The sequence below is a fragment of the Pseudophryne corroboree genome, chromosome 3, assembly GCF_028390025.1.
Source record: "Pseudophryne corroboree isolate aPseCor3 chromosome 3, aPseCor3.hap2, whole genome shotgun sequence".
Lineage (NCBI taxonomy): Eukaryota > Metazoa > Chordata > Amphibia > Anura > Myobatrachidae > Pseudophryne > Pseudophryne corroboree.
Window position 1 is genome coordinate 115,255,178 of NC_086446.1, and position 13,587 is coordinate 115,268,764.

Genomic DNA, 13,587 nt, shown 5'->3' on the forward strand with positions numbered 1-13,587 from the left:
AAATGAATACGTTTTAAAATGGAATGCATCAACAGAACGGTGTTGGCAGTATAAAAATATCTACAGCACGTTGTATTCCCAGGTGGTCTCCCATCCAAGTACTAACCAGGCCCAACACTGCTTAGCTTCCAAGATCAGATGAGATTGGGCGTATCCAGTGTGGTGTGGCTGTAGATGAGCTTTGTGGTTTCTGTTAGAACTTTTCTACTTCTAACTACTGGTTCATAAATGAATTCGTTTGAAAATGGAATGCATCAACAGAACGGTGTTGGCAGTATAAAAATATCTACAGCAACTTGTATTCCCAGGTGGTCTCCCATCCAAGTACTAACCAGGCCCAACACTGCTTAGCTTCCAAGATCAGATGAGATTGGACGTATCAAGTGTGGTGTGGCTGTAGATGAACTTTTGGTTTCTGTTAGAACTTTTCTACTTCTAACTACTGGTTCATAAATGAAAACGTTTTAAAATGGAATGCATCAACAGAACGGTGTTGGCAGTATAAAATTATCTACAGCACCTTGTATTCCCAGGCGGTCTCCCATCCAAGTACTAACCAGGCCCAACACTGCTTAGCTTCCAAGATCAGATGAGATTGGGCGTATCCAGTGTGGTGTGGCTGTAGATGAGCTTTATGGTTTCTGTTTGAACTTTTCTACTTCTAACTACTGGTTCATAAATGAATACATTTGAAAATTGAATGCATCAACAGAACGGTGTTGGCAGTATAAAATATCTACAGCACCTTGTATTCCCAGGTGGTCTCCCATCCAAGTACTAACCAGGCCCAACACTGCTTAGCTTCCAAGATCAGATGAGATTGGGCGTATCCACTGTGTTGTGGCTGTAGATGAGCTTTGTGGTTTCTGTTAGAACTTTTCTACTTCTAACTACTGGTTCATAAATGAATACGTTTGAAAATAGAATGCATCAACAGAACGGTGTTGGCAGTATAAAAATATCTACAGCACCTTGTATTCCCAGGTGGTCTCCCATCCAAGTACTAACCAGGCCCAACACTGCTTAGCTTCCAAGATCAGATGAGATTGGGCGTATCCACTGTGTTGTGGCTGTAGATGAGCTTTGTGGTTTCTGTTAGAACTTTTCTACTTCTAACTACTGGTTCATAAATGAATACGTTTGAAAATAGATTGCATCAACAGAACGGTGTTGGCAGTATAAAAATATCTACAGCACCTTGTATTCCCAGGTGGTCTCCCATCCAAGTACTAACCAGGCCCAACACTGCTTAGCTTCCAAGATCAGATGAGATTGGGCGTATCCAGTGTGGTGTGGCTGTAGATGAACTTTGTGGTTTCTGTTAGAACTTTTCTACTTCTAACTACTGGTTCATAAAAGAATACGTTTGAAAATGGAATGCATCAACAGAACGGTGTTGGCAGTATAAAATTATCTACAGCACCTTGTATTCCCAGGTGGTCTCCCATCCAAGTACTAACCAGGCCCAACACTGCTTAGCTTCCAAGACCAGATGAGATTGGGCGTATCCAGTGTGGTGTGGCTGTAGATGAACTTTGTGGTTTCTGTTAGAACTTTTCTACTTCTAACTACTGGTTCATAAATGAATACGTTTTAAAATGGAATGCATCAACAGAACGGTGTTGGCAGTATAAAATTATCTACAGCACCTTGTATTACCAGGTGGTCTCCCATCCAAGTACTAACCAGGCCCAACACTGCTTAGCTTCCAAGATCAGATGAGATTGGGCATATCCAGTGTGGTGTGGCTGTAGATGAGCTTTATGGTTTCTGTTAGAACTTTTGTACTTCTAACTACTGGTTCATAAATGAATACATTTGAAAATGGAATGCATCAACAGAACGGTGTTGGCAGTATAAAAATATCTACAGCACCTTTTATATTCCCAGGTGGTCTCCCATCCAAGTACTAACCAGGCCCAACACTGCTTAGCTTCCAAGATCAGATGAGATTGGGCGTATCCAGTGTGGTGTGGCTGTAGATGAGCTTTGTGGTTTCTGTTAGAACTTTTCTACTTCTAACTACTGGTTCATAAATGAATACGTTTGAAAATGGAATGCATCAACAGAACGGTGTTGGCAGTATAAAAATATCTACAGTACCTTGTATTCCCAGGTGGTCTCCCATCCAAGTACTAACCAGGCCCAACACTGCTTAGCTTCCAAGATCAGATGAGATTGGACGTATCCAGTATGGTGTGGCTGTAGATGAACTTTTTGGTTTCTGTTAGAACTTTTCTACTTCTAACGACTGGTTCATAAATGAATACATTTGAAAATGGAATGCATCAACAGAACGATGTTGGCAGTATAAAAACATCTACAGCACCTTGTATTCCCAGGTGGTCTCCCATCCAAGTACTAACCAGGCCCAACACTGCTTAGCTTCCAAGATCAGATGAGATTGGGCGTATCCAGTGTGGTGTGGCTGCAGATGAGCTTTGCGGTTTCTGTTAGAACTTTTCTACTTCTAACTACTGGTTCATAAATGAATACGTTTGAAAATGGAATGCATCAACAGAACGGTGTTGGTAGTATAAAAATATCTACAGCACCTAGTATTCCCAGGTGGTCTCCCATCCAAGTACTAACCAGGCCCAACTCTGCTTAGCTTCCAAGATCAGATGAGATTGGGCGTATCCAGTGTGGCTTGGCTGTAGATGAGCTTTATGTTTTCTGTTAGAACTTTTCTACTTCTAACTACTGGTTCATAAATGAATACGTTTGAAAATGGAATGCATCAACAGAACGGTGTTGGTAGTATAAAAATATCTACAGCACCTTGTATTCCCAGGTGGTCTCCCATCCAAGTACTAACCAGGCCCAACACTGCTTAGCTTCCAAGATCAGATGAGATTAGGCGTATCCAGTGTGGTGTGGCTGTAGATGAATTTTCTGGTTTCTGTTAGAACTTTTCTACTTCTAACTACTTGTTCATAAATGAACACGTTTGAAAATGGAATGCATCAACAGAACGGTGTTGGCAGTATAAAAATATCTACAGCACCTTTTATATTCCCAGGTGGTCTCCCGTCCAAGTACTAACCAGGCCCAACACTGCTTAGCTTCCAAGATCAGATGAGATTGGGCGTATCCAGTGTGGTGTGGCTGTAGATGAGCTTTGTGGTTTCTGTTAGAACTTTTCTACTTCTAACTACTGGTTCATAAATGATTACGTTTGAAAATGGAATGCATCAACAGAACGGTGTTGGCAGTATAAACATATCTACAGCACCTTGTATTCCCAGGTGGTCTCCCATCCAAGTACTAACCAGGCCCAACACTGCTTAGCTTCCAAGATCAGATGAGATTGGGCGTATCCAGTGTGGTGTGGCTGTAGATGAGCTTTGTGGATTCTGTTAGAACTTTTCTACTTCTAACTACTGGTTCATAAATGAATACGTTTGAAAATGGAATGCATCAACAGAACTGTGTTGGCAGTATAAAAACATCTACAGCACCTTGTATTCCCAGGTGGTCTCCCATCCAAGTACTAACCAGGCCCAACACTGTTTAGCTTCCAAGATCAGATGAGATTGGGCGTATCCAGTGTGGTGTGGCTGTAGATGAACTTTGTGGTTTCTGTTATAACTTTTCTACTTCTAACTACTGGTTCATAAATGAATACGTTTTAAAATGGAATGCATCAACAGAACGGTGTTGGCAGTATAAAATTATCTACAGCACCTTGTATTCCCAGGTGGTCTCCCATCCAAGTACTAATCAGGCCCAACACTGCTTAGCTTCCAAGATGAGATGAGATTGGGCATATCCAGTGTGGCGTGGCTGTAGAAGAGCTTTATGGTTTCTGTTAGTACTTTTCTACTTCTAACTACTGGTTCATAAATGAATACGTTTGAAAATGGAATGCATCAACAGAACGGTGTTGGCAGTATAAAAATATCTACAGCACCTTTTATATTCCCAGGTGGTCTCCCATCCAAGTACTAACCAGGCCCAACACTGCTTAGCTTCCAAGATCATATGAGATTGGGCGTATCCAGTGTGGTGTGGCTGTAGATAAGCTTTGTGGTTTCTGTTAGAACTTTTCTACTTCTAACTACTGGTTCATAAATGATTACGTTTGAAAATGGAATGCATCAACAGAACGGTGTTGGCAGTATAAACATATCTACAGCACCTTGTATTCCCAGGTGGTCTCCCATCCAAGTACTAACCAGGCCCAACACTGCTTAGCTTCCAAGATCAGATGAGATTGGACGTATCCAGTATGGTGTGGCTGTAGATGAACTTTTTGGTTTCTGTTAGAACTTTTCTACTTCTAACTACTGGTTCATAAATGAATACGTTTTAAAATGGAATGCATCAACAGAACGGTGTTGGCAGTATAAAATTATCTACAGCACCTTGTATTCCCAGGCGGTCTCCCATCCAAGTACTAACCAGGCCCAACACTGCTTAGCTTCAAAGATCAGATGAGATTGGGCGTATCCAGTGTGGTGTGGCTGTAGATGAGCTTTATGGTTTCTGTTTGAACTTTTCTACTTCTAACTACTGGTTCATAAATGAATACATTTGAAAATTGAATGCATCAACAGAACGGTGTTGGCAGTATAAAAATATCTACAGCACCTTGTATTCCCAGGTGGTCTCCCATCCAAGTACTAACCAGGGCCAACACTGCTTAGCTTCCAAGATCAGATGAGATTGGGCGTATCCAGTATGGTGTGGCTGTAGATGAGCTTTGTGGTTTCTGTTAGAACTTTTCTACTTCTAACTACTGGTTCATAAATGAATACGTTTGAAAATGGAATGCATCAACAGAACGGTGTTGGCAGTATAAAAACATCTACAGCACCTTGTATTCCCAGGTGGTCTCCCATCCAAGTACTAACCAGGCCCAACACTGCTTAGCTTCCAAGATCAGATGAGATTGGGCGTATCCAGTGTGGTGTGGCTGCAGATGAGCTTTGTGGTTTCTGTTAGAACTTTTCTACTTCTAACTACTGGTTCATAAATGAATACGTTTGAAAATGGAATGCATCAACAGAACGGTGTTGGTAGTATAAAAATATCTACAGCACCTAGTATTCCCAGGTGGTTTCCCATCCAAGTACTAACCAGGCCCAACTCTGCTTAGCTTCCAAGATCAGATGAGATTAGGCGTATCCAGTGTGGTGTGGCTGTAGATGAATTTTCTGGTTTCTGTTAGAACTTTTCTACTTCTAACTACTTGTTCATAAATGAATACGTTTGAAAATGGAATGCATCAACAGAACGGTGTTGGCAGTATAAAATTATCTACAGCACCTTGTATTCCCAGGTGGTCTCCCATCCAAGTACTAACCAGGCCCAACACTGTTTAGCTTCCAAGATCAGATGAGATTGGGCGTATCCAGTGTGGTGTGGCTGTAGATGAACTTTGTGGTTTCTGTTATAACTTTTCTACTTCTAACTACTGGTTCATAAATGAATACGTTTTAAAATGGAATGCATCAACAGAACGGTGTTGGCAGTATAAAATTATCTACAGCACCTTGTATTCCCAGGTGGTCTCCCATCCAAGTACTAATCAGGCCCAACACTGCTTAGCTTCCAAGATGAGATGAGATTGGGCATATCCAGTGTGGTGTGGCTGTAGAAGAGCTTTATGGTTTCTGTTAGTACTTTTCTACTTCTAACTACTGGTTCATAAATGAATACGTTTGAAATGGAATGCATCAACAGAACGATGTTGGTAGTATAAAAATATCTACAGCACCTTGTATTCCCAGGTGGTCTCCCATCCAAGTACTAACCAGGCCCAACACTGCTTCGCTTCCAAGATCAGATGAGATTGGGCGTATCCAGTGTAGTGTGGCTGTAGATGAGCTTTATGGTTTCTGTTAGAACTTTTCTACTTCTAACTACTGTTTCATAAATGAATACGTTTGAAAATGGAATGCATCAACAGAACGGTGTTGGTAGTATAAAAATATCTACAGCACCTTGTATTCCCAGGTTGTCTCCCATCTAAGTACTAACCAGGCCCAACACTGCTTAGCTTCCAAGATCAGATGACATTGGGCGTATCCAGTGTGGTGTGGCTGTAGATGAGCTTTGTGGATTCTGTTAGAACTTTTCTACTTCTAACTACTGGTTCATAAATGAATACGTTTGAAAATGGAATGCATCAACAGAACTGTGTTGGCAGTATAAAAATATCTACAGCACCTTGTATTCCCAGGTGGTCTCCCATCCAAGTACTAACCAGGCCCAACACTGCTTAGCTTCCAAGATCAGATGAGATTGGGCGTATCCAGTGTGGTGTGGCTGTAGATGAGCTTTGTGGTTTCTGTTAGAACTTTTCTACTTCTAACTACTGGTTCATAAATGAATACGTTTGAAAATGGAATGCATCAACAGAACGGTGTTGGCAGTATAAAAATATCTACAGCACCTTGTATTCCCAGGTGTTCTCCCATCCAAGTACTAACCAGGCCCAACACTGCTTAGCTTCCAAGATCAGATGAGATTGGGCGTATCCAGTGTGGTGTGGCTGTAGATGAGCTTTGTGGTTTCTGTTTGAACTTTTCTACTTCTAACTACTGGTTCATAAATGAATACATTTGAAAATGGAATGCATCAACAGAACGGTGTTGGCAGTATAAAAATATCTACAGCACATTGTATTCCCAGGTGGTCTCCCATCCAAGTACTAACCAGGCCCAACACTGCTTAGCTTCCAAGATCAGATGAGATTGGGCGTATCCAGTGTGGTGTGGCTGTAGATGAGCTTTGTGGTTTCTGTTAGAACTTTTCTACTTCTAACTACTGGTTCATAAATAAATACATTTGAAAATGGAATGCATCAACAGAACGGTGTTGGCGGTATAAAAATATCTACAGCACCTTGTATTCCCAGGTGGTCTCCCATCCAAGTACTAACCAGGCCCAACACTGCTTAGCTTCCAAGATCAGATGAGATTGGGCGTATCCAGTGTGGTGTGGCTGTAGATGAGCTTTGTGGTTTCTGTTAGAACGTTTCTACTTCTAACTACTGGTTCATAAATGAATACGTTTGAAAAAGGAATGCATCAACAGAACGGTGTTGGTAGTATAAAAATATCTACAGCACCTTGTATTCCCAGGTGGTCTCCCATCCAAGTACTAACCAGGCCCAACACTGCATAGCTTCCAAGATCAGATGAGATTGGGCGTATCCAGTGTGGCTTGGCTCTAGATGAGCTTTATGGTTTCTGTTAGAACTTTTCTACTTCTAACTACTGGTTCATAAATGAATACGTTTGAAAATGGAATGCATCAACAGAACGGTGTTGGTAGTATAAAAATATCTACAGCACCTTGTATTCCCAGGTGGTCTCCCATCCAAGTACTAACCAGGCCCAACACTGCTTAGCTTCCAAGATCAGATGAGATTGGGCGTATCCAGTGTGGTGTGGCTGTAGATGAACTTTCTGGTTTCTGTTAGAACTTTTCTACTTCTAACTACTGGTTCATAAATGAATACATTTTAAAATGGAATGCATCAACAGAATGGTGTTGGCAGTATAAAAATATCTACAGCACCTTGTATTCCCAGGTGGTCTCCCATCCAAGTACTAACCAGGCCCAACACTGCTTAGCTTCCAAGATCAGATGAGATTGGGCATATCCAGTGTGGTGTGGCTGTAGAAGAGCTTTATGGTTTCTGTTAGTACTTTTCTACTTCTAACTACTGGTTCATAAATGAATACATTTGAAAATGGAATGCATCAACAGAACGGTGTTGGTAGTATAAAAATATCTACAGCACCTTATATTCCCAGGTGGTCTCCCATCCAAGTACTAACCAGGCCCAACACTGCTTAGCTTCCAAGATCAGATGAGATTGGGCGTATCTAGTGTGGTGTGGCTGTAGATGAGTTTTATGGTTTCTGTTAGAACTTTTCTACTTCTAACTACTGGTTCATAAATGAATACGTTTGAAAATGGAATGCATCAACAGAACGGTGTTGGTAGTATAAAAATATCTACAGCACCTTGTATTCCCAGGTGGTCTCCCATCCAAGTACTAACCAGGCCCAACACTGCTTAGCTTCCAAGATCAGATGAGATTGGGCGTATCCAGTGTGGTGTGGCTGTAGATGAGCTTTGTGGTTTCTGTTAGAACTTTTCTACTTCTAACTACTGGTTCATAAATGAATACGTTTGAAAATGGAATGCATCAACAGAACGGTGTTTGCAGTATAAAAATATCTACAGCACCTTGTATTCCCAGGTGGTCTCCCATCCAAGTACTAACCATGCCCAACACTGCTTAGCTTCCAAGATCAGATGAGATTGGGCGTATCCAGTGTGGTGTGGCTGTAGATGAGCTTTGTGGTTTCTGTTAGAACTTTTCTACTTCTAACTACTGGTTCATAAATGAAAACATTTGAAAATGGAATGCATCAACAGAACGGTGTTGGTAGTATAAAAATATCTACAGCACCTTGTATTCCCAGGTGGTCTCCCATCCAAGTACTAACCAGGCCCAACACTGCTTAGCTTCCAAGATCAGATGAGATTGGGCGTATCCAGTGTGGTGTGGCTGTAGATGAGCTTTGTGGTTTCTGTTAGAACTTTTCTACTTCTAACTACTGGTTCATAAATGAATACGTTTGAAAATGGAATGCATCAACAGAACGGTGTTTGCAGTATAAAAATATCTACAGCACCTTGTATTCCCAGGTGGTCTCCCATCCAAGTACTAACCATGCCCAACACTGCTTAGCTTCCAAAATCAGATGAGATTGGGCGTATCCAGTGTGGTGTGGCTGTAGATAAGCTTTGTGGTTTCTGTTAGAACTTTTCTACTTCTAACTACTGGTTCATAAATGAATACATTTGAAAATGGAATGCATCAACAGAACGGTGTTGGTAGTATAAAAATATCTACAGCACCTTGTATTCCCAGGTGGTCTCCCATCCAAGTACTAACCAGGCCCAACACTGCTTAGCTTCCAAGATCAGATGAGATTGGGCGTATCCAGTGTGGTGTGGCTGTAGATGAGCTTTGTGGTTTCTGTTAGAAATTTTCTACTTCTAACTACTGGTTCATAAATGAATACGTTTGAAAATGGAATGCATCAACAGAACGGTGTTGGCAGTATAAAAATATCTAAGCACCTTGTATTCCCAGGTGGTCTCCCATCCAAGTACTAACCAGGCCCAACACTGCTTAGCTTCCAAGATCAGATGAGATTGGGCGTATTCAGTGTGGTGTGGCTGTAGATGAGCTTTGTGGTTTCTGTTAGAACTTTTCTACTTCTAACTACTGGTTCATAAATGAAAACATTTGAAAATGGAATGCATCAACAGAACGGTGTTGGCGGTATAAAAATATCTACAGCACCTTGTATTCCCAGGTGGTCTCCCATCCAAGCACTAACCAGGCCCAACACTGCTTAGCTTCCAAGATCAGATGAGATTGGGCGTATCCAGTGTGGTGTGGCTGTAGATGAGCTTTGTGGTTTCTGTTAGAACTTTTCTACTTCTAACTACTGGTTCATAAATGAATACGTTTGAAAATGGAATGCATCAACAGAACGGTGTTGGCAGTATAAAAATATCTAAGCACCTTGTATTCCCAGGTGGTCTCCCATCCAAGTACTAACCAGGCCCAACACTGCTTAGCTTCCAAGATCATATGAGATTGGGCGTATCCAGTGTGGTGTGGCTGTAGATGAGCTTTGTGGTTTCTGTTAGAACTTTTCTACTTCTAACTACTGGTTCATAAATGAATACGTTTGAAAATGGAATGCATCAACAGAACGGTGTTGGCAGTATAAAAATATCTACAGCACCTTGTATTCCCAAGTGGTCTCCCATCCAAGTACTAACCAGGCCCAACACTGCTTAGCTTTCAAGATCAGATGAGATTGGGCGTATCCAGTGTGGTGTGGCTGTAGATGAGCTTTGTGGTTTCTGTTAGAACTTTTCTACTTCTAACTACTGGTTCATAAATGAATACGTTTGAAAATGGAATGCATCAACAGAACGGTGTTGGTAGTATAAAAATATCTACAGCACCTTGTATTCCCAGGTGGTCTCCCATCCAAGTACTATCCAGGCCCAACACTGCTTAGCTTCCAAGATCAGATGAGATTGGGCGTATCCAGTGTGGTGTGGCTGTAGATGAGCTTTATGGTTTCTGTTAGAACTTTTCTACTTCTAACTACTGGTTCATAAATGAATACGTTTGAAAATGGAATGCATCAACAGAACGGTGTTGGTAGTATAAAAATATCTACAGCACCTTGTATTCCCAGGTGGTCTCCCATCCAAGTACTAACCAGGCCCAACACTGCTTAGCTTCCAAGATCAGATGAGATTGGGCGTATCCAGTGTAGTGTAGCTGTAGATGAGCTTTGTGGTTTCTGTTAGAACTTTTCTACTTCTAACTACTGGTTCATAAATGAAAACGTTTGAAAATGGAATGCATCAACAGAACGGTGTTGGCAGTATAAAAATATCTACAGCACCTTGTATTCCCAGGTGGTCTCCCATCCAAGTACTAACCAGGCCCAACACTGCTTAGCTTCCAAGATTAGATGAGATTGGGCGTATCCAGTGTGGTGTGGCTGTAGATGAGCTTTGTGGTTTCTGTTAGAACTTTTCTACTTTTAACTACTGGTTCATAAATGAATACGTTTGAAAATGGAATGCATCAACAGAACGGTGTTGGCAGTATAAAAATATCTACATCACCTTGTATTCCCAGGTGGTCTCCCATCCAAGTACTAACCAGGCCCAACACTGCTTAGTTTCCAAGAACAGATGAGATTGGGCGTATCCAGTGTGGTGTTGCTGTAGATGAACTTTCTGGTTTCTGTTAGAACTTTTCTACTTCTAACTACTGGTTCATAAATGAATACGTTTTAAAATGGAATGCATCAACAGAACGGTGTTGGCAGTATAAAATTATCTACAGCACCTTGTATTCCCAGGTAGTCTCCCATCCAAATACTAACCAGGCACAACACTGTTTAGCTTCCAAGATCAGATGAGATTGGGCGTATCCAGTGTGGTGTGGCTGTAGATGAGCTTTGTGGTTTCTGTTAGAACTTTTCTACTTCTAACTACTGGTTCATAAATGAATACGTTTTAAAATGGAATCCATCAACAGAACGGTGTTGGCAGTATAAAAATATCTACAGCACTTTGTATTCCCAGGTGGTCTCCCATCCAAGTACTAACCAGGCCCAACACTGCTTAGCTTCCAAGATCAGATGAGATTGGACGTATCCAGTGTAGTGTGGCTGTAGATGAACTTTTTGGTTTCTGTTAGAACTTTTCTACTTCTAACTCCTGGTTCATAAATGAATACGTTTAAAAATGGAATGCATCAACAGAACGGTGTTTTCAGTATAAAAATATCTACAGCACCTTGTATTACCGGGTGGTCTCCCATCCAAGTACTAACCAGGCCCAACACTGCTTAGCTTCCAAGATCAGATGAGATTGGGCGTACCCAGTGTGGTGTGGCTGTAGATGAGCTTTGTGGTTTCTGTTAGAACTTTTCTACTTCTAACTACTGGTTCATAAATGAATACGTTTGAAAATGGAATGCATCAACAGAACGGTGTTGGCAGTATAAAAATACCTACAGCACCTTGTATTCCCAGGTGGTCTCCCATCCAAGTACTAACCAGGCCCAACACTGCTTAGCTTCCAAGATCAGATGAGATTGGGCGTATCCAGTGTGGTGTGGCTGTAGATGAGCTTTGTGGTTTCTGTTAGAACATTTCTACTTCTAACTACTGGTTCATAAATGAATACGTTTGAAAATGGAATGCATCAACAGAACGGTGTTGGCAGTATAAAAATATCTACAGCACCTTGTATTCCCAGGTGGTCTCCCATCCAAGTACTAACCAGGCCCAACACTGCTTAGCTTCCAAGACCAGATGAGATTGGGCGTATCCAGTGTGGTGTTGCTGTAGATGAACTTTCTGGTTTCTGTTAGAACTTTTCTACTTCTAACTACTGGTTCATAAATGAACACGTTTTAAAATGGAATGCATCAACAGAACGGTGTTGGCAGTATAAAAATATCTACAGCACCTTGTATTCCGAGGTGGTCTCCCATCCAAGTACTAACCAGGCCCAACACTGCTTAGCTTCCAAGATCAGATGAGATTGGGCATATCCAGTGTGGTGTGGCTGTAGATGAGCTTTGTGGTTTCTGTTAGAACTTTTCTACTTCTAACTACTGGTTCATAAATGAATACGTTTGAAAATGGAATGCATCAACAGAACGGTGTTGGCAGTATAAAAATATCTACAGCACCTTGTATTCCCAGGTGGTCTCCCATCCAAGTACTAACCAGGCCCAACACTGCTAAGCTTCCAAGATCAGATGAGATTGGACGTATCCAGTGTGGTGTGGCTGTAGATGAACTTTTTGGTTTCTGTTAGAACTTTTCTACTTCTAACTACTGGTTCATAAATGAATATGTTTTAAAATGGAATGCATCAACAGAACGGTGTTGGCAGTATAAAATTATCTACAGCACCTTGTATTCCCAGGTGGTCTCCCATCCATGTACTATCCAGGCCCAACACTGCTTAGCTTCCAAGATCAGATGAGATTGGGCGTATCCTGTGTGGTGTGGCTGTAGATGAGCTTTGTGGTTTCTGTTAGAACTTTTCTACTTCTAACTACTGGTTCATAAATGAATACGTTTGAAAATGGAATGCATCAACAGAACGGTGTTGGCAGTATAAAAATATCTACAGCACCTTGTATTCCAAGGTGGTCTCCCATCCAAGTACTAACCAGGCCCAACACTGCTTAGCTTCCAAGATCAGATGAGATTGGGCGTACCCAGTGTGGTGTGGCTGTAGATGAGCTTTGTGGTTTCTGTTAGAACTTTTCTACTTCTAACTACTGGTTCATAAATGAATACGTTTGAAAATGGAATGCATCAACAGAACGGTGTTGGCAGTATAAAAATAACTACAGCACCTTGTATTCCCAGGTGGTCTCCCATCCAAGTACTAACCAGGCCCAACACTGCTTAGCTTCCAAGATCAGATGAGATTGGGCGTATCCAGTGTGGTGTGGCTGTAGATGAGCTTTGTGGTTTCTGTTAGAACTTTTCTACTTCTAACTACTGGTTCATAAATGAATACGTTTGAAAATGGAATGCATCAACAGAACGGTGTTGGCAGTATAAAAATATCTACAGCACCTTGTATTCCCAGGTGGTCTCCCATTCAAGTACTAACCAGGCCCAACACTGCTAAGCTTCCAAGATCAGATGAGATTGGGCGTATCCAGTGTGGTGTGGCTGTAGATGAGCTTTGTGGTTTCTGTTAGAACTTTTCTACTTCTAACTACTGGTTCATAAATGAATACGTTTGAAAATGGAATGCATCAACAGAACGGTGTTGGCAGTATAAAAATATCTACAGCACCTTGTATTCCCAGGTGGTCTCCCATCCAAGTACTAACCAGGCCCAACACTGCTTAGCTTCCAAGATCAGATGAGATTGGGCGTACCCAGTGTGGTGTGGCTGTAGATGAGCTTTGTGGTTTCTGTTAGAACTTTTCTACTTCTAACTACTGGTTCATAAATGAATACGTTTTAAAATGGAATG

The 13,587-nt window shown here is 41.5% G+C and overlaps 46 non-coding genes and 14 pseudogenes across 46 annotated transcripts; all 60 read right to left on the reverse strand.

Moving 5' to 3' along the window:
- Window positions 1–57: 57 nt before the first annotated feature.
- Window positions 58–176, reverse strand: LOC135067474 (5S ribosomal RNA). The gene has a single exon (XR_010253687.1). It is a non-coding gene; the product is annotated as a 5S ribosomal RNA (ribosomal RNA).
- Window positions 177–283: 107 nt separating this feature from the next.
- LOC134886469 (5S ribosomal RNA) lies at window positions 284–402 on the reverse strand. Its single transcript, XR_010170551.1, has one exon. It is a non-coding gene; the product is annotated as a 5S ribosomal RNA (ribosomal RNA).
- A 106-nt stretch (window positions 403–508) lies between these two features.
- Window positions 509–627, reverse strand: LOC134900922 (5S ribosomal RNA). The gene has a single exon (XR_010174423.1). It is a non-coding gene; the product is annotated as a 5S ribosomal RNA (ribosomal RNA).
- Window positions 628–733: 106 nt separating this feature from the next.
- LOC134887947 (5S ribosomal RNA) lies at window positions 734–852 on the reverse strand (annotated as a pseudogene).
- Window positions 853–959: 107 nt separating this feature from the next.
- LOC134887948 (5S ribosomal RNA) lies at window positions 960–1,078 on the reverse strand (annotated as a pseudogene).
- Window positions 1,079–1,185: 107 nt separating this feature from the next.
- On the reverse strand, window positions 1,186–1,304 carry LOC134893730 (5S ribosomal RNA). The gene has a single exon (XR_010171710.1). It is a non-coding gene; the product is annotated as a 5S ribosomal RNA (ribosomal RNA).
- A 107-nt stretch (window positions 1,305–1,411) lies between these two features.
- On the reverse strand, window positions 1,412–1,530 carry LOC135061043 (5S ribosomal RNA). Its single transcript, XR_010247435.1, has one exon. It is a non-coding gene; the product is annotated as a 5S ribosomal RNA (ribosomal RNA).
- A 107-nt stretch (window positions 1,531–1,637) lies between these two features.
- On the reverse strand, window positions 1,638–1,756 carry LOC134884464 (5S ribosomal RNA). The gene has a single exon (XR_010168610.1). It is a non-coding gene; the product is annotated as a 5S ribosomal RNA (ribosomal RNA).
- A 107-nt stretch (window positions 1,757–1,863) lies between these two features.
- LOC135070530 (5S ribosomal RNA) lies at window positions 1,864–1,984 on the reverse strand. Its single transcript, XR_010256692.1, has one exon. It is a non-coding gene; the product is annotated as a 5S ribosomal RNA (ribosomal RNA).
- Window positions 1,985–2,091: 107 nt separating this feature from the next.
- Window positions 2,092–2,210, reverse strand: LOC134885541 (5S ribosomal RNA). Its single transcript, XR_010169654.1, has one exon. It is a non-coding gene; the product is annotated as a 5S ribosomal RNA (ribosomal RNA).
- A 107-nt stretch (window positions 2,211–2,317) lies between these two features.
- On the reverse strand, window positions 2,318–2,436 carry LOC135060676 (5S ribosomal RNA). Its single transcript, XR_010247070.1, has one exon. It is a non-coding gene; the product is annotated as a 5S ribosomal RNA (ribosomal RNA).
- A 107-nt stretch (window positions 2,437–2,543) lies between these two features.
- Window positions 2,544–2,662, reverse strand: LOC135060843 (5S ribosomal RNA). The gene has a single exon (XR_010247237.1). It is a non-coding gene; the product is annotated as a 5S ribosomal RNA (ribosomal RNA).
- Window positions 2,663–2,769: 107 nt separating this feature from the next.
- LOC135060497 (5S ribosomal RNA) lies at window positions 2,770–2,888 on the reverse strand. The gene has a single exon (XR_010246890.1). It is a non-coding gene; the product is annotated as a 5S ribosomal RNA (ribosomal RNA).
- Window positions 2,889–2,995: 107 nt separating this feature from the next.
- LOC134888710 (5S ribosomal RNA) lies at window positions 2,996–3,116 on the reverse strand (annotated as a pseudogene).
- A 107-nt stretch (window positions 3,117–3,223) lies between these two features.
- Window positions 3,224–3,342, reverse strand: LOC134893742 (5S ribosomal RNA). Its single transcript, XR_010171711.1, has one exon. It is a non-coding gene; the product is annotated as a 5S ribosomal RNA (ribosomal RNA).
- Window positions 3,343–3,449: 107 nt separating this feature from the next.
- LOC135060312 (5S ribosomal RNA) lies at window positions 3,450–3,568 on the reverse strand. Its single transcript, XR_010246702.1, has one exon. It is a non-coding gene; the product is annotated as a 5S ribosomal RNA (ribosomal RNA).
- Window positions 3,569–3,675: 107 nt separating this feature from the next.
- LOC134893755 (5S ribosomal RNA) lies at window positions 3,676–3,794 on the reverse strand (annotated as a pseudogene).
- Window positions 3,795–3,901: 107 nt separating this feature from the next.
- Window positions 3,902–4,022, reverse strand: LOC134887215 (5S ribosomal RNA; annotated as a pseudogene).
- A 107-nt stretch (window positions 4,023–4,129) lies between these two features.
- Window positions 4,130–4,248, reverse strand: LOC135067396 (5S ribosomal RNA). The gene has a single exon (XR_010253613.1). It is a non-coding gene; the product is annotated as a 5S ribosomal RNA (ribosomal RNA).
- A 107-nt stretch (window positions 4,249–4,355) lies between these two features.
- On the reverse strand, window positions 4,356–4,474 carry LOC135066271 (5S ribosomal RNA). Its single transcript, XR_010252524.1, has one exon. It is a non-coding gene; the product is annotated as a 5S ribosomal RNA (ribosomal RNA).
- A 107-nt stretch (window positions 4,475–4,581) lies between these two features.
- On the reverse strand, window positions 4,582–4,700 carry LOC135068665 (5S ribosomal RNA). Its single transcript, XR_010254860.1, has one exon. It is a non-coding gene; the product is annotated as a 5S ribosomal RNA (ribosomal RNA).
- A 107-nt stretch (window positions 4,701–4,807) lies between these two features.
- Window positions 4,808–4,926, reverse strand: LOC135060677 (5S ribosomal RNA). Its single transcript, XR_010247071.1, has one exon. It is a non-coding gene; the product is annotated as a 5S ribosomal RNA (ribosomal RNA).
- Window positions 4,927–5,033: 107 nt separating this feature from the next.
- On the reverse strand, window positions 5,034–5,152 carry LOC135065327 (5S ribosomal RNA). Its single transcript, XR_010251610.1, has one exon. It is a non-coding gene; the product is annotated as a 5S ribosomal RNA (ribosomal RNA).
- A 107-nt stretch (window positions 5,153–5,259) lies between these two features.
- Window positions 5,260–5,378, reverse strand: LOC134902027 (5S ribosomal RNA). Its single transcript, XR_010175505.1, has one exon. It is a non-coding gene; the product is annotated as a 5S ribosomal RNA (ribosomal RNA).
- A 107-nt stretch (window positions 5,379–5,485) lies between these two features.
- On the reverse strand, window positions 5,486–5,604 carry LOC134891875 (5S ribosomal RNA; annotated as a pseudogene).
- A 106-nt stretch (window positions 5,605–5,710) lies between these two features.
- On the reverse strand, window positions 5,711–5,829 carry LOC135065578 (5S ribosomal RNA). The gene has a single exon (XR_010251856.1). It is a non-coding gene; the product is annotated as a 5S ribosomal RNA (ribosomal RNA).
- Window positions 5,830–5,936: 107 nt separating this feature from the next.
- LOC134893355 (5S ribosomal RNA) lies at window positions 5,937–6,055 on the reverse strand (annotated as a pseudogene).
- A 107-nt stretch (window positions 6,056–6,162) lies between these two features.
- LOC134893754 (5S ribosomal RNA) lies at window positions 6,163–6,281 on the reverse strand. The gene has a single exon (XR_010171712.1). It is a non-coding gene; the product is annotated as a 5S ribosomal RNA (ribosomal RNA).
- A 107-nt stretch (window positions 6,282–6,388) lies between these two features.
- On the reverse strand, window positions 6,389–6,507 carry LOC135068191 (5S ribosomal RNA). Its single transcript, XR_010254396.1, has one exon. It is a non-coding gene; the product is annotated as a 5S ribosomal RNA (ribosomal RNA).
- Window positions 6,508–6,614: 107 nt separating this feature from the next.
- On the reverse strand, window positions 6,615–6,733 carry LOC135066034 (5S ribosomal RNA). Its single transcript, XR_010252295.1, has one exon. It is a non-coding gene; the product is annotated as a 5S ribosomal RNA (ribosomal RNA).
- A 107-nt stretch (window positions 6,734–6,840) lies between these two features.
- On the reverse strand, window positions 6,841–6,959 carry LOC134893767 (5S ribosomal RNA). The gene has a single exon (XR_010171713.1). It is a non-coding gene; the product is annotated as a 5S ribosomal RNA (ribosomal RNA).
- Window positions 6,960–7,066: 107 nt separating this feature from the next.
- On the reverse strand, window positions 7,067–7,185 carry LOC134889732 (5S ribosomal RNA; annotated as a pseudogene).
- A 107-nt stretch (window positions 7,186–7,292) lies between these two features.
- On the reverse strand, window positions 7,293–7,411 carry LOC134893778 (5S ribosomal RNA). The gene has a single exon (XR_010171714.1). It is a non-coding gene; the product is annotated as a 5S ribosomal RNA (ribosomal RNA).
- A 107-nt stretch (window positions 7,412–7,518) lies between these two features.
- Window positions 7,519–7,637, reverse strand: LOC135064469 (5S ribosomal RNA). The gene has a single exon (XR_010250777.1). It is a non-coding gene; the product is annotated as a 5S ribosomal RNA (ribosomal RNA).
- Window positions 7,638–7,744: 107 nt separating this feature from the next.
- LOC135067144 (5S ribosomal RNA) lies at window positions 7,745–7,863 on the reverse strand. Its single transcript, XR_010253368.1, has one exon. It is a non-coding gene; the product is annotated as a 5S ribosomal RNA (ribosomal RNA).
- A 107-nt stretch (window positions 7,864–7,970) lies between these two features.
- LOC134893789 (5S ribosomal RNA) lies at window positions 7,971–8,089 on the reverse strand. The gene has a single exon (XR_010171715.1). It is a non-coding gene; the product is annotated as a 5S ribosomal RNA (ribosomal RNA).
- A 107-nt stretch (window positions 8,090–8,196) lies between these two features.
- On the reverse strand, window positions 8,197–8,315 carry LOC135065203 (5S ribosomal RNA). The gene has a single exon (XR_010251489.1). It is a non-coding gene; the product is annotated as a 5S ribosomal RNA (ribosomal RNA).
- Window positions 8,316–8,422: 107 nt separating this feature from the next.
- On the reverse strand, window positions 8,423–8,541 carry LOC134893801 (5S ribosomal RNA). The gene has a single exon (XR_010171716.1). It is a non-coding gene; the product is annotated as a 5S ribosomal RNA (ribosomal RNA).
- A 107-nt stretch (window positions 8,542–8,648) lies between these two features.
- LOC134885276 (5S ribosomal RNA) lies at window positions 8,649–8,767 on the reverse strand. Its single transcript, XR_010169394.1, has one exon. It is a non-coding gene; the product is annotated as a 5S ribosomal RNA (ribosomal RNA).
- A 107-nt stretch (window positions 8,768–8,874) lies between these two features.
- Window positions 8,875–8,993, reverse strand: LOC134893812 (5S ribosomal RNA). The gene has a single exon (XR_010171717.1). It is a non-coding gene; the product is annotated as a 5S ribosomal RNA (ribosomal RNA).
- A 107-nt stretch (window positions 8,994–9,100) lies between these two features.
- On the reverse strand, window positions 9,101–9,218 carry LOC134888151 (5S ribosomal RNA; annotated as a pseudogene).
- A 107-nt stretch (window positions 9,219–9,325) lies between these two features.
- On the reverse strand, window positions 9,326–9,444 carry LOC135065301 (5S ribosomal RNA). Its single transcript, XR_010251583.1, has one exon. It is a non-coding gene; the product is annotated as a 5S ribosomal RNA (ribosomal RNA).
- A 107-nt stretch (window positions 9,445–9,551) lies between these two features.
- On the reverse strand, window positions 9,552–9,669 carry LOC134890720 (5S ribosomal RNA; annotated as a pseudogene).
- Window positions 9,670–9,776: 107 nt separating this feature from the next.
- LOC135063321 (5S ribosomal RNA) lies at window positions 9,777–9,895 on the reverse strand. The gene has a single exon (XR_010249656.1). It is a non-coding gene; the product is annotated as a 5S ribosomal RNA (ribosomal RNA).
- A 107-nt stretch (window positions 9,896–10,002) lies between these two features.
- LOC134900997 (5S ribosomal RNA) lies at window positions 10,003–10,121 on the reverse strand. The gene has a single exon (XR_010174495.1). It is a non-coding gene; the product is annotated as a 5S ribosomal RNA (ribosomal RNA).
- A 107-nt stretch (window positions 10,122–10,228) lies between these two features.
- On the reverse strand, window positions 10,229–10,347 carry LOC135064289 (5S ribosomal RNA). Its single transcript, XR_010250599.1, has one exon. It is a non-coding gene; the product is annotated as a 5S ribosomal RNA (ribosomal RNA).
- A 107-nt stretch (window positions 10,348–10,454) lies between these two features.
- LOC135066436 (5S ribosomal RNA) lies at window positions 10,455–10,573 on the reverse strand. Its single transcript, XR_010252684.1, has one exon. It is a non-coding gene; the product is annotated as a 5S ribosomal RNA (ribosomal RNA).
- Window positions 10,574–10,680: 107 nt separating this feature from the next.
- On the reverse strand, window positions 10,681–10,799 carry LOC134893156 (5S ribosomal RNA; annotated as a pseudogene).
- A 107-nt stretch (window positions 10,800–10,906) lies between these two features.
- On the reverse strand, window positions 10,907–11,025 carry LOC134892139 (5S ribosomal RNA; annotated as a pseudogene).
- A 107-nt stretch (window positions 11,026–11,132) lies between these two features.
- Window positions 11,133–11,251, reverse strand: LOC134888881 (5S ribosomal RNA; annotated as a pseudogene).
- Window positions 11,252–11,358: 107 nt separating this feature from the next.
- LOC134887199 (5S ribosomal RNA) lies at window positions 11,359–11,477 on the reverse strand (annotated as a pseudogene).
- Window positions 11,478–11,584: 107 nt separating this feature from the next.
- Window positions 11,585–11,703, reverse strand: LOC134901524 (5S ribosomal RNA). Its single transcript, XR_010175014.1, has one exon. It is a non-coding gene; the product is annotated as a 5S ribosomal RNA (ribosomal RNA).
- Window positions 11,704–11,810: 107 nt separating this feature from the next.
- On the reverse strand, window positions 11,811–11,929 carry LOC135066379 (5S ribosomal RNA). Its single transcript, XR_010252626.1, has one exon. It is a non-coding gene; the product is annotated as a 5S ribosomal RNA (ribosomal RNA).
- Window positions 11,930–12,036: 107 nt separating this feature from the next.
- Window positions 12,037–12,155, reverse strand: LOC135066939 (5S ribosomal RNA). Its single transcript, XR_010253172.1, has one exon. It is a non-coding gene; the product is annotated as a 5S ribosomal RNA (ribosomal RNA).
- Window positions 12,156–12,262: 107 nt separating this feature from the next.
- Window positions 12,263–12,381, reverse strand: LOC134885774 (5S ribosomal RNA). The gene has a single exon (XR_010169880.1). It is a non-coding gene; the product is annotated as a 5S ribosomal RNA (ribosomal RNA).
- A 107-nt stretch (window positions 12,382–12,488) lies between these two features.
- On the reverse strand, window positions 12,489–12,607 carry LOC134885268 (5S ribosomal RNA). Its single transcript, XR_010169385.1, has one exon. It is a non-coding gene; the product is annotated as a 5S ribosomal RNA (ribosomal RNA).
- A 107-nt stretch (window positions 12,608–12,714) lies between these two features.
- LOC135066607 (5S ribosomal RNA) lies at window positions 12,715–12,833 on the reverse strand. The gene has a single exon (XR_010252850.1). It is a non-coding gene; the product is annotated as a 5S ribosomal RNA (ribosomal RNA).
- Window positions 12,834–12,940: 107 nt separating this feature from the next.
- LOC135059183 (5S ribosomal RNA) lies at window positions 12,941–13,059 on the reverse strand. Its single transcript, XR_010245596.1, has one exon. It is a non-coding gene; the product is annotated as a 5S ribosomal RNA (ribosomal RNA).
- A 107-nt stretch (window positions 13,060–13,166) lies between these two features.
- Window positions 13,167–13,285, reverse strand: LOC135069867 (5S ribosomal RNA). The gene has a single exon (XR_010256048.1). It is a non-coding gene; the product is annotated as a 5S ribosomal RNA (ribosomal RNA).
- Window positions 13,286–13,392: 107 nt separating this feature from the next.
- On the reverse strand, window positions 13,393–13,511 carry LOC135059490 (5S ribosomal RNA). The gene has a single exon (XR_010245891.1). It is a non-coding gene; the product is annotated as a 5S ribosomal RNA (ribosomal RNA).
- Window positions 13,512–13,587: the final 76 nt, after the last annotated feature.